This window comes from Mesoplodon densirostris, chromosome 4, assembly GCF_025265405.1.
Source record: "Mesoplodon densirostris isolate mMesDen1 chromosome 4, mMesDen1 primary haplotype, whole genome shotgun sequence".
NCBI lineage: Eukaryota > Metazoa > Chordata > Mammalia > Artiodactyla > Ziphiidae > Mesoplodon > Mesoplodon densirostris.
Genome location: NC_082664.1, coordinates 125,251,027 through 125,270,883, shown reverse-complemented (window position 1 = coordinate 125,270,883; position 19,857 = coordinate 125,251,027). Strand labels below are relative to the sequence as shown.

At 39.8% G+C, this 19,857-nt stretch overlaps 1 long non-coding RNA gene across 1 annotated transcript in view; it reads left to right on the top strand.

The window, feature by feature from the left end:
* The window catches only part of LOC132487503 (uncharacterized), a 28,462-nt gene extending 10,356 nt beyond the window's left edge, over nucleotides 1-18,106 (top strand). Inside the window, exons 2-3 of the long non-coding RNA XR_009531647.1 lie at nucleotides 17,271-17,461; nucleotides 17,591-18,106. This is a non-coding gene — a long non-coding RNA (uncharacterized LOC132487503). The remainder of the gene's footprint in view (nucleotides 1-17,270; nucleotides 17,462-17,590) is intronic.
* Nucleotides 18,107-19,857: the final 1,751 nt, after the last annotated feature.

The following is a 19,857-nucleotide window of genomic DNA, read 5'->3' as shown; positions in this document are numbered from 1 at the left end:
GTCTTCATTGCTGTGCACAGGCTTTCTCTAGTTGTGGCGAGTGGGGGCTACTCTTCGTTGTGGTGTGCGGACTTCTCATTGCGGTGGCTTCTTGTTGTGGAGCATGGGCTCTAGGCATGCGGTCTTCAGTAGTTGCAGTATGTGGGCTCAGTAGTTGAGGCATGCAGGCCCTAGAGCACATAGGCTTCAGTAGTTGCGGTGCATGGGCTCAGTAGTTGTGGCGTGTGGGCTCTAGGGTGTGCAGGCTTCAGTAGTTTTGGCACACGGGCTTAGTTGCTCCATGACGTGGGATCTTCCCGGACCAGGGATTGAACCCATGTCCCCTGCATTGGCAGGCAGATTCTAACCACTGCACCACCAAGGAAGTCCCTATCAATTTTTTCTTTTGTGGTTTTTGCTTTTTCTTTCCTACCTAAGAAATCCTTGCCTACCCCAAAGTCACAAAGATTTTCTCCCATGTATGTTATGTAGGTTTTGTAGTTTTATCTTTTACCATTAGGTATTTTACCTATTTTGAGTTAATTTTTATGTGTAATGTTCAGTAGGGATTGAGGAGTTGTCTTCCCATATAGTCATCTAGATATTCCAGCACCATGTTTTAACAGACTGTCCTTTCCTTTTTTGAACTATGTCAAAAATAATTGACCATCTATCTGAGTTATTTTTGACTCTTTATTTTGTTCCATTGATCTATATGACTACCTTGATGCCAGTACCACACTCTCTTGATAACTGTAGCTTTATAGTAAGTATTAAAATCAGGTAATATAGGTCCTCCAACTTTTTTTCCAGAATCGTTTCAGCCATCCTAAGTCTTTTGCATTTTCATGTAAATTTTAGAATAAGCTTCTCAGTCTCAAAAAAAGGCCTTCTGAGATTTCATTGGGATTGCCTTGAATCTATCGGCCAAAGTGGAGTGGATTAACATCTTAACAGTATTCTAAACCATGAACCTAATACAGCTCTCCATTTATTTTGGCCTTATTAAATTTCTTCCAGAGATGTTTCGTAGGTTTTAAAGTATAGGTCTTGCATATATTTTTGTCAAATTTATCCTGAAGTATTTCCTAAATGTATCCCTAAGTATTACTAAAGTAATACTACTTTCCAAAAAAGTATTATTTGATACTGCTCTAAATGGTGTTTTGTTAAATTTTGATTTCTAGTTGTTGCTAGTAGAGAAAAGCAGTTGATTTTTATGTATTGGCCTCGTCACCTTGCAAAAGTCACTTATTTATTCTGGTAGTTTTTTTAAAAAAGATTGCTTAGGATTTTCTATGCACAGAATCATGTCATCTATGAGTGAAAACAGTTTTACTTCTTCCTTTCCAGTTCAGAAGCCTTTTATTTCTTTTTCTCACCTTTTTGCCCTGAGTTGGATCTCTAGGACAATTTTGAGTAGAAGTGATAAAAGCAGACATTCATCTTGTTTCTCACATTAGAAGCAAAGCGTAGTCTTCCATAATTAACTGATCCTCTCTATCACGTCAAGGAAGTTCCTTTCTATTCCTAGTTTATTGAGAATTTTTATCATAAACTGAATTTTCTCAGATAGTTTCTCTGTGTCTATTAAGATGGTTATATGGTTTTCATCCTTCATTTTACTAACATTGTGAATTTCATTAATTAATTTTTGAATATTAAAGCAACCTTGCACTCCTGGATAAACCTTACTTTTACATTGTGTATATCCCTTAAAATATCACTAGTTCTATTTGTTTATATTTTTAAAGTATTTTTGGATATATGTTCATGAGTGATACTGGTCTGTAGTTTTTCTTTTCCTGTGATGTCTTTGTATAGTTTTAGTGTCAGTGTATGATGGTCTCATAAAGAGTTGGGACATAAAGTGTTCTCTCCTCCTTTTTTTTTTTTTGTGCGGTACGCGGGCCTCTCGCTGTTGTGGCCTCTCCCGTTGCAGAGCACAGGCTCCGGACATGGACACGCGGGCTCCGGACACGCAGGCTCAGCGGCCATGGCTCACGGACCCAGCCGCTCCGCGGCATGAACCCGTGTCCCCTGCATTGGCAGGCGGACTCTCAACCGCTGCGCCACCAGGGAAGCCCTCCTCCTTTTTTATGAAAAAGTTTGTTTAGCATTGGTATGATTGCTTTCTTAAACGTTGGTTGGAATTCACCAGTGAAGTCATCTGGATCTGGAATGTTTTAATTTAGGGAAAAGCTTTGAAATTATTTATTCAATTTCTTTGATGAAATATGTGTTGTGCTTGAGTTTCTGATTTGTTTCAATTTCAATTTTACTACTCAGTTGTTAGCAAAACCTATGTGCAGAAGCAGAACTAAGAAAACACACAAATGACTTAATTAAGCATTCATAAATTCAAGCAATTATTTCCTTTAAAAGCTAAATGGCCAAAGCAAACTTAGGTGGTACTGGGGTAGGAAACCTGAATTCCTGAATTAGTCAGCCATTCTCTCTGCCTCAGTCACTATCAGATCCTCTGATCTGGCATTCCGGTGTTTTCTGGAGAGACACAGAGAGCCCAGCACATGGGTTGCTCATTGGGAAGTGGTAGATGATGATGGTGTGGTAGACTGGGGTTTTACCCCCTGACTCTGTGTGTCCTTATGGTGACTGATCAGGAGATACAATATTTTTCCATATGCTTCCATATTTAATGTCTTGGTAAGCATAACTCTATTCACTGCTTTTTGCTCTGTGTGCTTATCAATTTAGGAATAAATAGCCAAAGCATTTTATTTTCTCACGTTCTTTCACATGTACAAGTCATATCAGTCAAAGTAGGTCACAGTAGGTAACACAAACAATGCTAAGGATGAGGTATCATTCACAAGTTTGAGGAACATGTTCTTCACATATATAAGATTATTTGGGTTTTTATTTCTTCTTGAGTAAGCTGTGTCTTTAAGCAATTGGCCATTTAATCCAAGTTGTTGATTTTATTAGTATAAAGTTTTTCATTACATTCCCTTACTATGCTGTTATCCTCTCTAGAATCTGTAGTTATGCCTTCTCTTTCATTAATTATGTTAGTAATTTGTATCCTTCCTCTCTCTCTCTCTCTCTCTCTCTCTCTCTCTCTCTCTCATGAATCTTGTCACAAGTTTCTCAATTTATTGATCTTTTCAAAAGTCAGCTCTTGGTTTTCTTGGATTTCTCAATTATTTTTCCGTTTCCTATTTCTGTTCCTTATTATTATCTTTTCACTTACTTTGGGTGTAATTTGCTTGTTTTTTCCTAGTGTTTTTAAGAATGAAGGTTACAATATTGATAAAACACATTTCTAAAATAAACATTTAAAGCCAGAATTTTTTCATTAAGCAGTGTCCCAGAAATTTTATGTTGAGTTTTCATTTTCACTGAGTTAAGATATTTTTTAAATTATCCCTTGTGACTTACTCTCTGAATCAAGAGTTATTTCAAATGCCACATATTTGGGATTTTAGGTACCTGTCTATTATTGATTGGTGGTTTAATTCCATTTTGATCAGAAAGCATACTTTGTTTTCAGTCCTTCAAAATACATTGAGACTTTTTTATGGTACAGAAAATGGTCTATCTGAATACATATTCTATGTGCACTTGAAAAAAAAGAGTGCATTCTGTTGTCAAGTAGATGTTCAATAAATGTCAATTAGGTCAAATTGGCTGGAAGTGCTGTTCAAGTCTTTTCTATCCTTACTGATTTTCTGATTAATTCTTCTATTGAGAGAGGAGTATTGAAATCTCCAAAAATAATTGTGGATCTGTCTATTTATCTCTGCAATTCTGTAAGTTTTACTTCACACATTTTAAAGCTGTATTAGTAGAAGTATGCATATTTGGGATTTTGTGTCCTCTTGATAAACTATGTTTTATTATAATTACATATTAATTTTTTAACATCTTTATTAGAGTATAATTGCTTTACAATGGTGTGTTAGTTTCTGATTTATAACAAAGTGAATCAGTTATACATATACATATATCCCCATATCTCTTCCATCTTGTGTCTCCCTCCCACCTTCCCTGTCCCACCCCTCTAGGTGGTCACAAAGCACTGAGCTCATCTCCCTGTGCTATGTGGCTGCTTCCCACTAGCTATCTAGTTTACATTTGGTAGTGTATATATGTCCATGCCACTTTCTCACTTCGTGCCAGCTTACCCTTCCCCCTCCCCATGTCCTCAAGTCCATTCTCTACATCTGCATCTTTATTCCTATCCTGCCCTTAGGTTCTTCAGAACCTTTTTTTTTTTTTAGATTCCTTATATATGTGTTAGCATACGGTATTTGTTTTTCTCTTTCTGACTTACTTCACTCTGTATGACGGACTCTAGGTCCATCCACCTCACTACAAATAACTCAATTTCATTTCTTTTTATGGCTGGGTAATATTCCATTGTATTTATGTACCACATCTTATTTATCTATTCATCTGTCAATGGACACTTAGGTTGCTTCCATATCCTGGCTATTGTAAATAGTGCTGCAGTGAACATTGTGGTACATGACTCTTTTTGAATTATGGCCTTCTCAGGGTATATACTCAGTAGTGGGATTGCTGGATCGTATGGTAGTTCTATTTTTAGTTTTTTAAGAAACCTCCATACTGTTCTCCATAGTGGCTGTATCAATTTACATTCCCACCAACAGTGCAGGAGGGTTTCCTTTTCTCCACACCCTCTCCACCATTTATTGTTTGTAGATATTTTGATAATGGCCATTCTAACTGGTGTGAGGTGATACCTCATTGTAGTTTTGATTTGCATTTCTCTAACGGTTAGTGTTGTTGAGCATCCTTTCATGTGTTTGTTGGCAATCTGTATATCTTCTTGGGAGAAATGTCTATTTGGGTCTCCTACCCATTTTTGGATTGGGTTGTTTGTTTTTTTGATATTGAGCTGCATGAGCTGCTTGTAAATTTTGGAGATTAATCCTTTGTCAGTTGCTGCATTTGCACGTATTTTCTCCCATTCTGAGTGTTGTGTTTTCATCTTACTTATGGTTTCCTTTGCTATGCAAAAGCTTTTAAGTTTCATTAGGTCCCATTTGTATGTTTTTATTTTTATTTCCATTTCTCTAGGAGGTGGGTCAGAAAAGGATCTTGCTGTGATTTATGTCAATGAGTGTTCTTCCTGTGTTTTCCTCTAAGAGTTTTATAGTGTCTGGCCTTACATTTAGGTCTTTAACCATTTTGAGTTTATTTTTGTGTATGGTGTTAGGGTGTGTTCTAATTTCATTGTTTTACATGTAGCTGTCCAGTTTTCCCAGCGTCACTTATTGAAGAGGCTGTCTTTTCTCCATTGTATATTCTTGCCTTCTTTATCAAAAATAAGGTGACCATAGGTGCATGGGTTTATCTCTGGGCTTTCTATCCTGTTCCACTGATCTATATTTCTGTTTTTGTGCCAGTACCATACTGTCTTGATTACTGCAGCTTTGTAGTATAGTCTGAAGTCAGAGAGCCTGATTCCTCCAGCTCTGTTTTTCTTTCTCAAGATTGCTTTGGCTATTCGGGGTCTTCTGTGTTTCCATACAAATTGTGAAATTTTTTGTTCTAGTTCTGTGAAAAATGCCAGTGGTAGTTTGATAGGGATTGCATTGAATCTGTAGATTGCTTTGGGTGGTATAGTTATTTTCACATTGTTGATTCTTCCAATCCAGGAACATGGTATACCTCTCCATCTGTTTGTATCATCTTTAATTTCTTTCATCTGTGTCTTATAATTTTCTGCATACAGGTCTTTTATCTCCTTAGATAGGTTTATTCCTAGGTATTTCATTCTTTTTGTTGCAGTGGTACATGGGAGTGTTTCCTTAATTTCTCCTTCAGATTTTTCATCATTAGTGTATAGGAATGCAAGAGATTTCTGTGCATTAATTTTGTATCCTGCTACTTTACCAAATTCATTGATTAGCTCTACTAGTTTTCTGGTAGCATCTTTAGGATTCTCTATGTATAGTACCATGTCATCTGCAAACAGTGACAGCTTTACTTCTTCTTTTCCAATTTGGATTCCTTTATTTCTTTTTCTTCTCTGATTGCTGTGGCTAAAAATTCCAAAACTATGTTGAATAATAGTGGTGAGTGTGGACAACCTTGTCTTTTTCCTGATCATAGAGGAAATACTTTCAGTTTTCACCATTGAGAACGATGTTGGCTGTGGGTTTGTCATATATGGCCTTTATTATGTTGAGATAAGTTCCCTCTATGCCTACTTTCTGGAGGGTTTTTTATCATAAATGGGTGTTGAATTTTGTCAAAAGCTTTTTCTGCATTTATTGAGATTATCATATGGGTTATCTCCTTCAGTTTGTTAATATGGTTTATCACAGTGATTGATTTGCATATATATATATATATATATATATATTTTTTTTTTGCGGTATGCGGGCCTCTCACTGCTGTGGCCTCCCCCGCTGCGGAGCACAGGCTCCGGACGCGCAGGCTCCGGACGCGCAGGCTCAGCGGCCACGGCCCACGGGCCCAGCCGCCCCGCGGCACATGGGATCCTCCCAGACCGGGGCACGAACCCGTATCCCCTGCATCGGCAGGCGGACTCTCAACCACTTGCGCCACCAGGGAGGCCCTGATTTGCATATATTGAAGAATCCTTTCATTCCTGGGATAAACCCCACTTGATCATGTTGTATGGTCCTTTTAATGTGCTGTTGGATTCTGTTTGCTAGTATTTTGTTGAGGATTTTTGCATCTATTTGCATCAGTGATATTGGCCTGTAGTTTTCTTTGTGACATCTGTGTTTGCTTTTGGTATCAGGGTGATGGTGGCCTTGTAGAATGACTTTGGGAGTGTTCCTCCCTCTGGTATATTTTGGAAGAGTTTGAGAAGGATAGGTCTTAGCTTTTCTCTAAATGTTTGATAGAATTCAACTGTGAAGCCATCTGGTCCTGGGCTTTTGCTTGTTGGAAGATTTTTAATCACAGTCACAATTTCAGTACTTGTGATTGGTCTGTTTTTATTTTCTGTTTCTTCCTGGTTCAGTCTCAGAAGGTTGTGCCTTTCTGAGAATTTGTCCATTTCTTCCAGGTTGTCCATTTTATTGGCATAGAGTTGCTTGTAGTAATCTCTCATGATCCTTTGTATTTCTGCAGTGTCAGTTGTTACTTCTCTTTTTTCATTTCTGATTCTATTAACTTGAGTCTTCTCCCTTTTTTTCTTGATGAGTCTGGCTAATGGTTTATCAATTTTGTTTATCTTCTCAAAGAACCAGCTTTTAGTTTTATTGATCTTTGCTAGCATTTCCTTCATTTCTTTTTCATTTATTTCTGATCTAATCTTTATGATTTCTTTCCGTCTGCTAACTTTGGGTTTTTTTGTTGTTCTTCTTCTTCTTTCTCTAATTGCTTTAGGTGTAAGTTTAGGCTGTTTATTTGAGATGTTTCTTGTTTCTTGAGAGAGGATTGTATTGCTATAAACTTCCCTCTTAGTACTGCTTTTGCTGCATCCCGTAGGTTTTGGGTCATTGTGTTTTCATTGTCATCTGTTTCTAGGTATTTTTTGATTTCCTCTTTGATTTCTTCAGTGATCTCTTGATTACTTAGTAGTGTATTATTTAGCCTCCATGTGTTTGTATTTTTTACAGATTTTTTCCTGTAATTGATATTTAGTCTCAGAGCACTGTGGTCGGAAAAGATACTTGATATGATTTCAATTTTCTTAAATTTACCAAGGCTTTATATGTGACCCAAGATATGATCTATCCTGGAGAATGTTCCATGAGCACTTGAGAAGAAAGTGTATTTTGTTGTTTTTTGGATGGAATGTCCTGTAAATATCAATTAAGTCCATTTTGTTTAATGTTTCACTTAAAGTTTGTGTTTCCTTGTTTATTTTCATTTTGGATGATCTGTCCATTGGTGAAAGTGGGGTGTTAAAGTCCCCTACTATGATTGTGTTACTGTCAATTTCCCTTTTTATGGCTGTTAGCATTTGCCTTATGTATTGAGGCGTTCCTCTGTTGGGTGCATAAATATTTATAATGGTTATATCTTCTTCTTGGATTGATCCATTGATCATCATATAGTGTCCTTCTTTGTCTCTTCTAATAGTCTTTATTTTAAAGTCTATTTTGTCTGATATGAGAATTGCTACTCCAGCTTTCTTTTGATTTCCATTTGCGTGGAATATCTTTTTTCATCCCCTCACTTTCAGTCTGTATGTGTCCCTAGGTCTGAAGTCAGTCTCTTGTAGACAGCATATATACAGGTCTTATTTTTGTATCCAGTCAGCCAGTCTATGTCTTTTGGTTGGAGCATTTAGTCCATTTACATTTAAGGTAGTTATCGATATGTATGCTCCTATTACCATTTTCTTAATTGTTTTGGGTTTGTAATTGTAGGTCTTTTCCTTCTCTTGTGTTTCCTGCCTAGAGAAGTTCCTTTAGCATTTGTTGTAAGGCTGGTTTGGTGGTGCTGGATTCTCTTAGCTTTTGCTTGTCTGTAAAGGTTTTAAGTTCTCCGTCTAATCTGGATGAGATCCTTGCTGGGTAGAGTAATATTGGTTGTAGGTTGTTGCCTTTCGTCACTTTAAATTTGTCCTGCCAGTCCCTTCTGGCTTGCAGAGTTTCTGCTGAAAGATCAGCTGTTAACCTTATGGGGATTCCTTTATATGTTATTTGTTGCTTTTCCCTTGCTGCTTTTAATATTTTTTCTTGGTATTTAATTTTTGATAGTTTGTTTAATATGTGTCTTGGCGTGTTTCTCCTTGGATATATCCTGTATGGGACTCTGTGCTTCCTGGATTTGATGACTATTTCCTTTCCCATATTAGAGAAGTTTTCAACTATAATCTCTTCAAATATTTTCTGAGTCCATTTCTTTTTCTCTTCTTCTGGGACCCCTATAAATCGAACTTTGGTGCGTTTAATGTCCCAGAGGTCTCAGACTGTCCTCAATTCTTTTAATTCCTTTTTCTTTATTCTGATCTGTGGTAGTTATTTCCACTATTTTATCTTGCAGGTCACTTATCCATTCTTCTGCCTCAGTTATTCTGCTATTGATTCCTTCTAGAGAATTTTCAATTTTATTTATTGTGTTGTTCATCATTGTTTGTTTGCTCTTTAGTTCTTCTATGTCCTTGTTAAACGTTTCTTGTATTTTCTCCATTCTATTTCCAAGTTTTGGATCATCTTTACTATCATTACTCTGAATTCTTTTTCAGGTAGACTGCCTATTTCCTCTTCATTTGTTTGGTCTGGTGGGTTTTTACTTTGCTCCTTCATCTGCTGTGTGTTTCTCTTCTCATTTTGCTTAACTTACTGTGTTTGGGGTTTCCTTTTCGCAGGCTGCAGGTTCATTATTCCTATTGTTTTTGGTGTCTGCCCCCAGTGTCTAAGCTTGGTTCAGTGGGCGGTGTAGGCTTCCTGGTGGAGGGGACTGGTGCCTGTGTTCTGCTGGATGAGGCTGGATCTTATGTCTCTGGTAGGCAGGACTGTGTCCAGTGATGTGTTTTGGGGTGTCTGTGACCTTATTATGATTTTAGGCAGCCTCTCTGCTAATGGGTGGGGTTGTTTTCCTGCCTTGTTAGCTGTTTGGCATAGGGTGTCCAGCACTGCAGCTTGCTGGTCGTTGAGTGGAGCTGGGCCTTAGTGTTGAGATGGAGATCTCTGGGAGATCTTTCGCCATTTGATATTACATGGAACTTGGAGGTCTCTGGTGGACCAGTGTCCTGAACTCGGCTCTCCCACCTCAGAGGCACAGGCCTGACACCTGGCTGGAGCACCAAGACCCTGTCAGCCACATGGCTCAGAAGAAAAGGGAGAGGAAAAGAACGAAAGAAAGAAAAAAATAAAATAAAATAAAGTTATTAAAATTAAAAATTAAAAAATTATTAAAAATAAAAATTAAAAAGTAATAGAAAAAGAAAAAAAAAGAAAGAAGAGAGCATCCAAACCAAAAACCAAATCCACCAATCATCACAAGCACTAAAAACTATAGTAAAAAAGAAAAAAGCAGACAGACAAAACCCTAGGACATTGGTAAAACCAAAGCTATACAGACAAAATCACACAAAGAAGCATGCACATACACACTCACGAAAAGGGAAAAAGGAAGTAAATGTATATATATCTATATAGTAAAAAAAAGGAAGAGAGCAACCAAATCAATAAACAAATCCACCAATGATAATAAACTCTAAATACTAAACTAAGATAAACATAAAACCAGAAACAAATTAGATGCAGAAAGCAAACCCCAAGTCTACAGTTGCTCCCAAAGTCCACCACCTGAATTTTGGGATGATTCATTGTCTATTCAGGTATTCCAGAAATGCAAGGTACATCAAGTTGATTGTGGAGAATTAATCCGCTGCTCCTGAGGCTGGTAGGAGAAATTTCCCTTTCTCTTCTTTGTTCACAGAGCTCCCGGGGTTCAGGTTTGAATTTGGCCCTGCCTCTGTGTGTAGGTCTCTTGAGGGCGTCTGTTCCTGCCCAGATAGCATGGGGTTAAAGTAGCAGCTGATTCCGGGGCTCTGGTTCACTCAGGCCATGAGGAGGGAGGGGTACGGATGCGGGGTGAGCCTGCGGCGGCAGAGGCCAATGTGATGTTGCAACAGCCTGAGGCGCGCTGTGTGTTCTCTCAGGGAAGTCCCTGGATCATAGGACCCTGGCAGTGGCGGGCTGCACAGACTCCCGGGGAGGGGAGGTGTAGATAGTGACCTGTGCTTGCATACAGGCTCCTTGGTGGCTGCAGCAGCAGCCTTAGCGTCTCATGCACATCTCTGGTGTCTATGCTGGTAGTCGCGGCTCGCGCCCATCTCTGGAGCTCATTTAGGCGGTGCTCTGAATCTCCTCGCGCACACGGAAACAATGGTCTCTTGCCTCTTAGGCAGTTCCAGCCTTTTTCCCGGATTCCCTCCCAGCTAGCTGTGGCACACTAGCCCCCTTCAGGCTGTGTTCACACAGCCAACCCCTGGGATCTGACCTCTGAAGAAGCCGGAGCCTTAGCTCCCAGCCCCCACCTGTCCCAGTGGGTGAGCAGATGAACCTCTCAGGCTGGTGAGTGCTGGTCAGCCCCGATCCTCTGTGCAGGAATATCTCTTCTTTGCCCTCTGCACCCCTATTGCTATGCTCTCCTCGGTGGCTCCGAAGCTTCCCCCCTGCCACCCCCCGTCTCTGCCAGTGAAGGGGCTTCCTAGTGTGTGGAAACTTTACCTCCTTCACGGCTCCCTCCCACTGGTGCAGGTCCCGTCCCTATTCTTTTGTCTCTGTTTATTCTTTTTTCTTTTGCCCTACCCAGGTACGTGGGGAGTTTCTTGCCTTTTGGGAAGTCTGAGGTCTTCTGCCAGCATTCAGTAGTCGTTCTGTAGGAGTTGTTCCACATGTAGATGTATTTCTGATGTATTTGCGGGGAGGAAGGTGATCTCCATGTCTTACTCCTCCTCCATCTTGAAGGTCTCCATCCTACATATTCATTTTTATCTCTAGTAATATTCTTTTTTCTAAATACTACTTCTTCCAATACTAATACAATCACACAAGTTTTCTTATGCTTGTTGTTTTCATGGAATATCTGATTCCTTTTACTTGCAAACTATCTGGACCTTTATATTTAAAGTGGGTTTTTTTGTAGACAGAATATAGTTGGATCTGCCTTTTTATTCTGACAGTGATTTTTAAGTTGGGGTGTTTAGATCATTTACATTTAATATAACTTTTGGTATGAATCTACCATCTTGTTATTTGTTTCCTATTTGTCCCATCGGCTCTTTGCACCTTTTTTTTTTCTTTCCTTGCCTTCCTTTGGATTAACTGAATTTTGTTTTAATTTCATTCAGTCTTCACTATTGACTAATTAGGTATAGATCCTTGTTTTATTTCTTGCTGGTTGTTCTACAGCTTACAATATATATCTTTTCCTACCAGTCTCCACACATGCTTGGGCATAGCCCCATCTTAGATCCTCACATTCAGTAGCTTTATATAACCATTGATAGATCCAAACAAGGCTGAGTTTGGCCCTAATCTCCCTGCTCCCTACGCTCCCCAACATGAGTGCTTTGTCCAATGCAGGCAGAGTTCCTCGTGGTTCTTCATGTACACATGTGGCCTTTTCCCTGAGGAACCTGTGTGTCTGGTGGGGTCCTCTGGCTGGCAAGGCTTGCCACCACCTCTGCCAGTTCCACCCCCAGCAGACTTCTTCTGTCTTGTGTTTACAGAGCCAGCCCACCATCTCCATCTCCATGAAGTCTTCTTCACTCACCTCTCTATGCATGTATACATGCACACACATACAAACACACACAAACACACACACACACGTGCGTGCATGTGGGCACCCCCAGAACTGTACTTAGGTTTGATCTTGGTTCACCTCTTCCTCCTGTTCAAGTGGAATTTCTTAAAGACAAAGATTTTGCCTTATACATTTTTATAGTATTTTATCTCCAGACCCAGGAACATGATAGAAACTCAACAAATGACTGCTGAACGGTATACTCTCTTCTACCTTAGGAATTTATCTGGACCAGAATACTCATGCCAGCCAATGAAGGCATCCCCTTTTCCCCAATCACTACTGATTAAAGACTGCTAAATTAACCTTTGAAAACATACTGATGGTTACAGCCTCTTTGCCAATGCATCTGTTCTTTCCACATGTGCCAGAACAATGAGTCCTGGTACATGGTTCTTAGTTACGTGAGAGGACACTCAAGGGTTCATCTTGGTCACCTTACTTAGACTCTTGCCTCCCCATGTCTCCTTGGCTCCTCTCTTTCTATTCACTCCTAAGAAGGATCATTTCAGTAGATGGCTCCTTTTAATCATTTTGCTAATGGAAGATGGTAGTTTTGATCTCAAGGGTAGGACTGTCTTTTCCTATGCTCTGCCCCCAAAGCTGGAGGCATCTCCCTGTGGCCCTGGAACCAAGAACAAGGCTTATAATTTTGAAACTACTACTTCATAGTTGCATGACCTTAGACAGGTTACCTAACTTTTCTGAGACTGAGTTTGACCATCTATAAAGTGAGGGTGTTGATGATAATTATCAATGATGTTAGTCATAATGATAATTCAGTCACAGGGTTGCTGGGATGATTAAATGAGATAAAGTACATCATAAATTTAGTATGATGCACATAGTAGGCATTCAATAAATGTTGTTCTAATTGTTATTACTATTAACCCTCAGTACACTAATGATGCTACCACTCTGGTCCTCCTGCCTCTCACACATACATAAACACTTCTGGAATCTGTTAGGGGTTATGCCACAGTTAGAGGTGCCTAGAAAGAGGAAGAGTGCCTGCCATCTGCATTGGAGGGGGTAATGTTTTGTGAATCCTAACTTGGGAGCAGGCAGTCAACTTCAGATGGTGGCTCAGGGGGAGATTTAGGAACCAGAAACCAGGAATGTCATCTGTAAGAATTATGTGGGATTCTAGAACTCAGGTAGTTTAAGGACACTGCATGATTCTGGAAACTTGGTCTATGAGAATTGTATAGGCTTATGGAACATTAGACTCTAGGAATGCTGTGTGTTTCTAGATCCAATGGTTTAAAAGAGCTATGTGTGATTCTGGAACATTAGCCTGTGAAAATGTTATGTGATTTGCAATTTTGGCTAATAATGATGTTATGCCATTTCATAACTTTATGTGCTTCTGGAAACTTGACCTGTAATAAACTTGCATGATTCTGGAAACTTGATTTATTAAAACATTACATGATTCTGAAAACTTGGCTTGAAAGAAATATGCTTGATTCCAGGATCCTGCCTATCATAATATTACTGTGTTAGCACTGTGTTATTTCAGAAACTTGCTTACAAAAATATTATCTGGGCTTCCCTGGTGGCGCAGTGGTTGGGAGTCCGCCTGCCAATGCAGGGGACATGCGTTTGAGCCCTGGTCTGGGAAGATCCCACATGCCTTGCGTCCACTAGAGAAGGCCCACCCAACGAAGACCCAACGCAGCCAAAAATAATAAATAAATAAAATAAATAGTAAATTTATTAAAAAAAAAATATTATCTGATTCTAGAAGCCTAGTCCATAAGAAACTTACGGTAATTCTGGAATCTTGATTTCCGTACCTTGGCCTATAGGAATCTTGCATGAGTCTGAAAGCTTGTTCTGTAGGAGTCTCATAATTCTGGGTGCTCGATCAAAATAATCTCATGCGATCTGGGAAGGCTGGTTTATTGGACTTTGTGATTCTGAACCTTGGCTTATGAGAATTTGATGTGAATCTGGAATTTGGGCCTGAAAGAATCTTGTCTAATTCTAGAACTTTGGCCAATGAGACTCTTATGTGATTCAGAATCCTGGCATATAATGGCACAACATTTAGAACTTTGGCCAGTAAGAATGTGGCGTGATTATGTAACTGGCATGTAGCAACATGGTATGGTTTCAGAACCTTAGTCTTTATAAAGCGCCATCGTGAAACCTTGATATGTCAAAGATCACTGGATGTCTTTTAATGTCTGTTCTTCCTTTCTTTCTTGGTTATAGACCCCCTGATTTTTAGCTGGGCACATGGCCACCTGAATTTAAAACTAAATTCTCATCCTCTCTTGCATCCAGGTTTGTCTTTCTGACTAAGCTCTGGCCAATGACATGTAAACAGAAGTGGCACACACACACACATTCTAGAAAATGTCCATATATGGAGGTGCTATGCCCTTCCTCTCTCCAACCTCCTTCCTGCAGCTGGAATGTGGACCTGGCTCCAGCAGCCAGCCCACTTGAATGATAAACTGATTTTTGCAGGGAGGCCATGAATGATGGAGCATTGAGATTGAAGGAGCCTGGGCTCCTGACACTGGGGTGTGCCATCCCAACCCTATTTACGTGATATGAGAGAGAATTCATTTAACTGCCTCATTTAAGCAAGCCAAATCCATTGTTTTAATCTAACAAATGATAGATGATTCTGAAGACTTGGTTTCTGTCATTCTGGCATCATGGTCTATAAATCTTCTTGATTTATAGATTATCTGTTGGCAACCAATCATCACTGGATTATCTGTTGCCAACTAATCATCACTGCCATGCTCTTGAAGAGGGAAAGCCAAGAACTACATTTCCCAGAATTCCCTTCAATGTGGTTCTGGATTAGTTTGCCTGTGAGGGGCACTCATGTGATATTTGAAAGGCAGAAGAGGAGAGGTCATTAGTCTCCAGAGACAGTAATAGGCAACAGCATGGGCAGACTCTGGCTGCTATGCCTTAGAGCAGAGGTTAGCAAACTAGAACCCATGGGTCAAACTGGCCTACTGCTTGTTTTTGTAAATAAAGTTTTATTGGAACACAACCATATTTACATATGGCTGCTTTAACAATACAACAGCAGAGTTGAGTAGTTGCTATAGGGAACATATGCAGCCTGCAAAATCTAAAATATTTACTATCTGGCCCTGTAAAGAAAAACTTTGCCAACTCCTACTATAGAGCACATGGTTGTAGTTCAGTAACTTCAATTTAATAAGTATATGTTGAATATCAGATGTCTGATGTGGGGTTAGGGGTGAGTCTTGTTCATAGAGTGGGTATAATTTAAGGGAAACAATAAAGTATGCCCAGGTAGCAAGGTCTCATGCATACTTATGTCACGTTCAGATAATCAGATAAATTGATAATTTTATTTTTCTTCTCCAATAATTGATCTGATCTCCTTCAAGTCACTATTCATTGAGGAACAGAGGCAAAAAACACTACAATTTCATCTACCCCAATAATTTTTAGTTCATAAAATAATTTAGTCTTTTTAAGAACAATGCTTGGTTTCATTAGGTAAAAATGAACAGGTGTGGCATTTGGGGGAGAGATAGGTCTTCAGATTCATGCTGTATCCTCTGGAATTGCTGATTTCAGCTTCAGAAAAGCTGGTCCTGAGTGCTCCCTTGACTGGTGACTGTGAGGAGGTACTGGGTGTGGCACCGGCATCATTGCTGGGGTTTGTGGATGCCGTATCTCATGGACTGCACTCCCTTTTCCTTGGCGTGGTCAGAGCCCATATTGCCCCAGCTGATTTGGCCCCTCCTTGGTTCTTGCTGTCTTCTATTTTGATTAAAGCCTAGTCTTCAAGTTCATTTTAAGTGAATATATCTTTACCTAGAGAAAAGAAACTTACATGTTTATGAATACATGAAAAAAAAAAAGCTGTGTTGTCTTCCAGCTCCCCTAGATCCAGTGGGAAAGAAGAGGAGGATTCCTGGTGGGGACTAGGTGTTGTCACAGATCTGGTTCTCGCTTTGTCTCATCAGGGAAGGGGAGTTGGCCGAGGGTCCTCATTTCTATGAGGTGAGCCAGCCAAAGTCCTGAGGCATTAATGGTTTGAAAAATTATTGATCCTTTTAAAAAATTATATCACAGAATGGTAATCACACTCTTATGTTTCAGTTTTTGTGCCTAAGTTGAAACATTTGCAATATATTTGAATTGTATTATACTACTTAACATCCATAAGTTTCTACAACATAGGAAACAGTTCAGTGACCAAAGAGAAAGTTTAGTCACAATATAACAGAGCTGGGTACTGCAGAAGCCCAGGCTTCAGAAGCCTACCAAGAAAGCACACTGGAACCAGAAAGGAAACCCCCTTCCTCCTGCAGTGTCTTTCTAGCACCCTCTACTGACAAAGCTTAACATTGTGCCAGCTGGCAAAGGAAAAATTGTTTGAAGGGCCCAGCTCCATTTTTGCAGAGCTAGCTGTGAAGGGAAAATTTAGAACTGAGAGTCAAGTTGATAACTGGCACATATGGGCTATGTCTATCCACAATTACCATACTAAAAAAAAGGAGAAATTTTTGAAATATTTACTAATTAATTATTTAAAATAACAACAATAAACCTGTTATATATTAACATAATGCATTTTAATGAAAATAACTATTTTCCAAGACAAATAAAATAAGTGGGAAAAGTAGCATTGTTTTATATTTTTGGAAATATCTTTGATGTTTGATATGGTAGAAGACAGCTGGCTTCTCCTATCTATTTCTGCAATCTATGGTAATATGTTGTTTTGGTTGAAGTAAATGAAGAAAGTCTGCATCTCACCACACATGCATGTGCACGCGCACACACACACACACAGTGGTAACTGTGTGAGGTGATGGATATGTTAATTAGGCTGATAGTGCTGATCTTTTCACAATGTATATCAAAACATCAAGTTGTACACCTTAAATAATATCTTTATATGTCAGTGATATTTCAATAAAGCTGTTTTTAAAAGTTAAAAAAAAGAAAACTTTGCTTCACACAGATATGTAGTTGAAAAGGGGAGAGGAGTGTTTTAATAGTTTTTAAAGGTGATTGTAAATATTCTTCTTTGACAGTGCACCAAAGATCAACAAGTGGTGGCTTCTGCTCCGGACGCGCAGGCTCAGCGGCCATGGCTCACGGGCCCAGCCACTCCGCGGCATGTGGGATCCCCCCGGACCGGGGCACAAACCCACGTCCCCTGCATCGGCAGGCGGACTCTCAACCACTGCGCCACCAGGGAAGCCCAAGTGGTGGCTTCTTAAAGGTTAGTTGCAGTGAGGACTCTGAAACCATATCAGTGAACTCCCTATACTCTGTTACATTGAAATCCACTTGTCAACCTTGCTCTTTATTTATTTTGTTTTTGTTTTTGTTTTCTTTTTGCGTTACGCAGGCCTCTCACTGTTGTGGCCTCTCCCGTTGCAGAGCACAGGCTCCGGACGCGCAGGCTCAGCGGCCATGGCTCACGGGCCTAGCTGCTCCGCGGCATGTGGGATCTTCCCGGACTGGGGCATGAACCCACGTCCCCTGCATCAGCAGGCGGACTCTCAACCACTGCGCCACCAAGGAAGCCCCCAACCTTGCACTTTAAATGGATATTTTGCCTGTGAGTGATTTTGAAACATCACGCATTGATCATTTGGAAAACATTAGTTCACTGAGTTACGTAGATCTTCCAAATGTTGATACATTTTGTTATACAATATTAAAAAATAACATTCCTTAATATTGCAACCAGTTGGGAAGCTGTCAACCTCACAGTGGCAAATACACATTTTCCAAAATACTAAGTTGCACTTGGAAGCTTGAATTTTATAATTGGCAGCAATTATTGTCAATTATTTTTCTTGAAGTGGTAGGCTCACTTCATTCATTTTCAAGATTGTGTCTGCCAAATACCCAAGTCTGAAGAGCTGTACTTTGTCTTTCAAATAAAAATGGTGTTCCATGAAAAAAGTACCTAGTTTAACTCACAACTCAACCAGTCACACAAGTCCTTGTCCTCTAGACAGCCCCCATACTTTTGCATACAGCAGAACTGCTTAATGCATCTTTCCCATTTTATCACACAGAGTCAGAATATTAAAAAGGCACGTAGTCAAGATTCAACATTTAATAAAATGAATAATTTTTACTGCTTCATCAAGGCCATAAATCAAACTGGCTTTTTTTTTTTTTTCTGCAAGTGCATGGTGGTGAAAAACACAATCAGAATCTACTAGTACACTCTGGACCACTACCACAATTCATGCTAAAGCACCAGCAGTTCTACTCACCTTTGCTTTTGCACCATTAGTGTAAATTTCAACAGAGTGAAAAGGGAAAATAATGTCTAAGTATTATTATGAAAATAGTTTTGACTTTGTAGAGCCTCTGAAAGGTCTCAGCAACCTCTAGCGTTCTGCAGCCCACACTTTGAAGATCAGGGATCTATTTAACATTTTATAAATACGTATCATTATGTAATTTCAGGGCCCTAATTTTCATTTGAATTAAGAGTCCTATTGGCACCAAGTAATACTGTTTTATTTTAAGGGGTAGTAAAACTAGAACAGAAGGCATAGCACACAGATGATGAGCTCACACCAAGGGATGTCAAACCCGCTAAATGAACAAAGGTTTTATAGTAGTTTGGATAGAGGAAAAAGTGATAGGGGAGTTGGATCATCACACAGCACAAGATAATAATATGCTGAACCTAAAAGAATCTACATCAGCGCAGTCAATACCATAATCATATTGCCATGGTGGTTTAGTTTCATCAAAATAACATCATGTAAAAAAAATGGTTTTTTGGCCATGCCACGTGGCACGTGGGATCTTAGTTCCCCAACCAGGGATCGAACCCGCACCCCCTGTAGTGCAAGCGGGGAGTCTTAACCACTGGACCACCATGGAAGTCCCCAAATGACATCATTTAGAGCTAACTATCCCCCACCACTGAAGCAAGACCCTCTGAGTACTTTGCCCAATGCTCTGTGATTTGTGAGGTTGTTCAGTCTGACTGGATAACAAGTACTATTCCTGGCCCTATGTGAGCTTCTGTACCTCTTATCCTTTCAGGTGCTTCTTCCTCTGGCTCAGGTAGTCTCCTCACATACAGTGTGCTTCTCAGTACTCTGCTGAAGACTTGAGGGGGACTCTCTGCGGATCTTTGCAGTCCTTTCTCTGTGTGGCTCTCTCCTCTCCAGCACTGTGCCCTGTAAGTTCTAGCTGCCTTGGTCTCCCTAGATTCAGTTCTGTCTCCTCACCTCAGGGAGTCTGCCAGGATCTGCCTGTGTTCCTTCACCCTGCACTGTGGCTGGGAAACTCTCAAGGCAGCATGATAAGGCAGCCATCTTATTTGTTTGTTGTGTTTGGGGATCCCTGTCCTTTGTTGACTGAGGTCCAGTGTCTTGAAAACCATTGTTTCATATTTTTAGTTGTTTCAGGTAAGCCAGTAAATCCATTCCTTTACTTCCTCTTGGCTGGAGGTGGAAGACCCCAAATGTTCCAGATCCCATCCTACCATGTGTGCCCATGTATTAGGCTGACCCATCCTTAACCACATAACATCTGAGCTTATCACTTTTTTGTAGTGCCTTGCCAAATGCAGCCAACATTAAGCAAATTACACTATTAGCTTTCTGTCTTCAAACTTCTTTCCCTAGACTACGTTCC